Consider the following 6,187-nt stretch of genomic DNA (forward strand, 5'->3'; position numbering starts at 1 on the left):
CGTATAAGGAGAAGGGTTGCGAAAAATTCAAACGAGCGAGCGAAGCCCTAAGAAGGCAACTGGTGTGCAGGTTTCAGTTATGTTAGCTCTTGGAAAGAGGACAACGAATCTCTGATTGCGTGTTTACAGAAGAATGGAGATATCGAAAACCGTATTGCCAAGGAAAACATTGCTTGTGGCTGGACGGCATGACTAAACACCGTCCATGGGATGGGTTGTCTTGGAGTCATCCCAATACCATGAACTTACCATGACAAGGAGGCTGTTGCCAAAACGCAAGTGAATGAAGATGAATGAGGACTCGGACAGCTACCTCCTTTCTGAGTGAGTCGCTGGTGGCCAGTCTGGGGATACAGAAGTCCAAAAAGAAAAAAGTCAAATCACACCTCGATTCCAGGCAAGTAAATCAACACATTGGCTCTGTAACCCTGAAGGCAGGGGGTTCAACGAAAAGGACGAATCCCGTTTTGAGGCCATGGTCCTTTTCCTAGTGTGCCCCAACTTGAGACTGTTCCCTTGGAAAAGTATCCAAGACAGCATGAAATATCCAAAGGTCCTACCGTTGAGCACCTGCGAAGGAATACATTTGATATATTGGTGTGGTTGGATCATGGAGGAACCTTATGCATTTGACTGCAGATTGGGATGGGTAGTACGTGGAAGAGTCCCAACTACCATTGCCAAACAGAGCTTCCACAGGAAGGAGGATGCAGGTTTCCATCGATCCTGGTAGAGGGAAGGAGAGGACGAACCCGAGTTATTTGCAATGACGGGGGTTGTGGTCGGTGACAAGCCCTGAACTTGCCAGGCAGTCCATACTGTTTGAAGAACGCCACTGAGGAATTTGGAAGTCCAGAGGTTCTGGATATGGTCAGAACCCGATTCGATTTGGATGAATACATAACCTAAATCGTCATCAGAAAAAGGAAGATGCGATTCAAACCAACCAAGTTCAGTAACCTTAAAGAACGGATGCCTTCATTAAGCAAGTGGACCACAAATGCTCAAGAGGTCCAGGAGGAAATTATTGACGAAACTTAGAATAAAGTGGAAGTGACTATTGATGGAAGAAAAGTTTCGGGGATGCACTGGGATCCCTCTGTTGGCACCATCTCGTTCACACCAAAGAGCCTTGACGGAGAGCAGCAATTCAAGGGGAAAGGGGCCTTCTAGGCAAGGTGGCTGGAATGCTCCTTTCATTTTTAAAGGAAAGATCAGAATGAAACAACTCTCCAGGATAAACCTGTCGTTAGATGGTGCAGTGAACTTGAAGGAAAAGGCTTGGTGGCAACGCTGGCTAGCTACAGCCAAGGAGTTATCAAAGATCCAGTATCAGAGATGCTTGGTTCCAAACGGCGTGGAATCAACCCAAATGCAAACGTTCTGCAATGCAAGTGCAGAACCATCACTTACCTTCGGCACATGGAAAGAGATGGGGAGATCACGACCTCGCTGGTCATGGCCAGAACCAGGTTAGTGCCAAGAAAACCCATATCAGCGGCAAAGCTGGCTCTCAACGTGGCCTTGCAAGGTGCCAGACTGGCTGAAACATAAAGGGAAATAAATGTTCCGCATTAATGTGAGTGAAAGATACTCCTGAACGGATTCAATGGCGGTACGAGGATGGGTCCAGTTAGACTTCTTTTTTTTGAAAAGTTGATTTTAGAAAATTCGAAAAACCTGTTGTTCGCTTTTCCGTAAATCTGCTAGCACCAAAAACAACCGAAAAATTGATGTGACACATTTTGAAAAGAGTTGTAAAATAGGAAAAAGGCTCTAAAACAATTTGAATCTAGAAGTTATGGCTTGCCTTCAAAGAAAGTGAGGTTTGATCCAAGGTAGAATTAAGACCTCCAGTGAGAATAATCAATTGAAAAAGGAGAGTAGAGTAGTTCAGAAGGTCAGGTCGAATCCAAAGGCATTTTTCTGTTATGCAAACTCTAAGAGGAAGTTCAAACACCCTCTAGGGCCTTTTGAGGCCGATGGGCGAGCCATAGACGAAGTAGAGGTCACGGCCAACATACTTGGAGATCATGCCTCTAGTGTGTTTTCAACTCCAGCAAGCTTAGGAGCAATAGCTCATAGCTCTAATGATGAGTCTATTGTGATTAGCGAGGCGTGTCAAGTTGAGCGGTTATATGATCTTGTAGTCGCAGATCAAGATGCTTTAGCGGCCATCAGGGATTTGAGGCTTTCAAGTTCTCCTGGTCAAAGCTCTCCTGGTCCTGATGGTGTGACATCTCAGTTTCTGATGAGATACGCACTGGTTCTTGCCCCTGTTCTCTCGTATTTGATGTGGTGCATCTTGGATCAGGGTAAGTTTCCATCCTCGCTGAAGCTGCCTCAAGTTGTTCCAATTTTTTAAAGGGGGAGATAAGTCACTCCCCAGTAACTATAGGCCGATTTCTCTCACGTCAAATATTGCGAACGTGTTTGAGAAGATCATGAAGTTCAAACTTGTTGAATTTCTTGATATACATGAAGTCCTTCCTCCTAGCCAGCATGGGTTCCGAGTACATTTTAGCACGGTTACTCAACTAATTGAGCATATAGAGCAGGTTATTGAGGGACTGCAGAGCCATGAATCAGTCGATGTAGTTTATCTCGACTTTGCCAAGGCCTTTGACAAGGTAGGTCATGGTCTTTTAGCTAACAGACTCGGTAAGAATGAGATCCAAGACAATGTTAGGAAGTGTCTTTTGTGCTAGGAAGCAAATGGTTAAGGTCGAGGGATCCCTTACTGATCCCTCGATTTTGGATAAATTGGCCAGACTCGAGGTCGCCAGACGAGTCTTGTTGCTAGAACTGACTGTAGTAAAAGACTCGCGAGTCCGGCAAAAAGTCAAAAAGTCAGTGGACTCGTACGATTCCGAGCTTTGCCGAACTCGCCCCAGCACTACTAGTGACCGCAGAGGCTTAACGTACGGTTTGAGAGCACCTTCAAGCCTTTTGAGAATCCAGGCTAGTCAAAACAATGAAGTCCAACTCTCTTCTTTTTCCGGCCCCTTGATTTTTTTAATTTCCTGCCCTCAAATATTTGTAGGGAAAATGTAATGAAAGAAATACCTCTAACTCGTTATAACTTAGTTTCAAACGTTTATATTTACTGATAAAGTTCTAGCACTGGCACAATGAGCTCATTCTTTTATCAACTGGTTTCTTGGCAGGAGTTTTAGCCAGTAGGGGCGCATCCACTGGTATCGAAGCAACAAGCTAAAACTGTCCCCATTTGTGGTTCCAATGTCGCATTTTCAATACATGAACTGTTTTCTTATCCAAGCCAAGCTCCTTACAACCAAATTATGATTCATAATGCCTGAAAGGACATTTCAGTGCCGAAGCTTAGTATGCTCAGAAAGAGCCCAGATTATACACGCTCTTGACTTGAGGATCTATTGTAACCGAGTGGTTTAACTTATCCATTAGAGGCCAACCCTTTTAGGAATGATGCAAGAAAATACAGCCAATTGAGAAAAGGTCGGTCACAAAGCTTATCAAGGAGAAGAAATCGCGTCCAGACATAGATCTTATTTGATGGCTTGACCTTTCCGGTCACAATGTAGTTAAACATCTGTGGGGTTGACTCGCAAAATTGAGGGCTTAGTTTTCATTTTACTACAAGGATGGATTAACATATTGGCATATCAAAGATATGGGTGAGTTGAAACTCGGCTTTTCAAACATGAGGTTGGATTTATCGAACGTTTAAAGCCCAGAGATAGTATGACGATGCCAAATCTGTACTAGTCAGACACATTTTGCATATGCCTCGACCATTTGGGCTCCAACTAGTTCACCAGGTTTGCCAAAGCTCGAGGAGGTCCAAAGATGTTTTACCAGGAACATTGAGGGTATGAGAGAGCTATCGTATTGAGAGAGGCTAGAAAGGCTGGGACTGTACAGTGGAGCTCCAAAGACTGAGCGCGCACATCAGTTTTTTAAAGATACGTACTAAAATATATTGGTGGCACAAAGTCAATGATTGACGATTTCAAGATGAGATTGTCGCACTTGATCTCTCAGTCCTCAAAACTGGTTGGCCTTCTTGTCAACAAGTTTCAAAGTGAGCCAGGGTACTACATATTGTTATGTATTGGCGACAATCCATGCTATTGAGTTCTGATCGAATTGAGACACACACCAATTACTTGGCCTATCCATATATATATTCAATTTTTTTTCACTTCACTTGCTAGCTTAAACATTGGAAAGACATAAGGCAAGAAAATGGGACTCTTTTGACGAAATTGTCGCACTTTTGTGTATTTTNATATTCAATTTTTTTTCACTTCACTTGCTAGCTTAAACATTGGAAAGACATAAGGCAAGAAAATGGGACTCTTTTGACGAAATTGTCGCACTTTTTGTGTATTTTTCGACAATCTGTGCGTGAGGGTGTAGTTGGAAAAAGAGTCATGCCATTAGGAAAAATGCTAAACGGCTAAAGAGTAATTAAACTCAAAAATGAACTTATTTCTATGATCCTTTAACGTCTAACTAATACCTCAAGTTCCAATGCATGTTGTATTTAGTAACATTTCGCTCCCAAAATTCGTTGCTGCCTACAGTATTTAATGGTTTTAGGAGCAGTGCTGGGGTGACCGTGTCCCTGGCGTGACCGGCATGACTGTCCACTACCCCTGCTTGTAGATTTAATTTCACCAGACTCTATCAGGAGCCTGGGTACTTATACAGGTGGCCACGCAAAGGCACTACACGATACTACAATTAATCTACGCAATTTATCCGTTTCAAGATAAAGTTACAACAATAACTAAACTAGTTAGTTCTAGGATTTGACTAAAAGGTTGAAGAAACAATTTAGATTACTGAGTTCGATGTCCTCTACGTCTTGAGTAATGGCTAGAGGGCGCTAAAATATGTTATTAAAAGGTTAGATATTCAGATGTTTATGTAGTTGAAATCGTATTTACGTGATGTAAAAGGGAAAATATAGGGTTTAACAAGTATGGACGCTCAAAAACATGGCTCAAACCCGTTAACTAGGCTGCATCAAGCATAGCTGTATCTTAAAACATTCTATCATATTCTTTTAAATTCTTTATCTTATACATTGTAACACTCACTTATACTTAACAATTCCATTTCTCTTTATTCACTAAGAAGGTGGTAGGAGTGGCAAAACCAATAAGCAATTGCACAAATTGTGGCAACCTTGATGAGATGTCATCCTTTGGTATAACATATTTTTATACATAGGTATTTATTTATTCATGATGGCGTCTCAGTTTGAAACCAATAGATTCCTGAAAATGGAGATTTTCGGAGGATGTGACCAATACCAGAAACAGACTAGATTATACCGTACCTTAACTACCAAATAGTGAGCAAAGTTGCCCTACATTTCGGTATCATGTAATCTGATTTTGCCCAAATAAGAGGCAACTTTTGAGCGGATTCCATTCGTCTCGAGGGGGCTTGCATTGCCTTCTCTCATTGACATACTGCTGGTATTCATCCTAAAGAACCATTTCGAGGTCTAATGATACTTTAATTTGGCCTTTAAGGGCCCCTTGAAAGTTGAAAGTAGAAGTAGCGAGAGCGAAAAAGACAGAAGAACGCAACAGGTATATAGGTTTGCTCTTTCAAGCCACTTTGCACCTTCCGTTGGGTGGCCATTTTCAGACGAGTATGAAATGGCATTATTGCTACCCGCAGAACAATGGGGTAATTTTGATTCATCTTCTTTTAACCAGAACAATGAATGACTTGCAATCGTTTGTCACTCAACGACATGCGAAAATGCGTCAATCGATTAGGGTGTACTTAAAAGATGAGACAGAAATGCAGAAATCAAAGGCAGAGTGTGGTACGAAAGTTGGACCTTTGATTACAAAACATCGCATTCCGGTTTGCACTTTAGAGCCACCAGAGAGAGGGCCGGGGCTTTAGATTTCTCCCAAAATTACAAATGCAAGTTGAACTCAGGTTCTGACAGACGACAAAGGGGCCCTGGAAGGCTTCTGTTCAAACTAAGAACGTAGACAGATCACAGGGAGGGATGTTGCATATCTGAGGCCTGTTTTTTAAAGCTAGTACCTCGGAGCTAACTGACCGCTTGGACGTTAACCGGTATGAGAATACACTCGCCAAAGTAGTGAGCGAGTGCTCATTCTGGGTAGCGTCTAAGCCTTAACTCAAAGGTGCGAACGTTTAAAAAACTCGC

The sequence above is a fragment of the Tigriopus californicus genome, chromosome 6 (assembly GCF_007210705.1).
Source record: "Tigriopus californicus strain San Diego chromosome 6, Tcal_SD_v2.1, whole genome shotgun sequence".
In the NCBI taxonomy this organism is placed as follows: Eukaryota; Metazoa; Arthropoda; class Copepoda; order Harpacticoida; family Harpacticidae; genus Tigriopus; species Tigriopus californicus.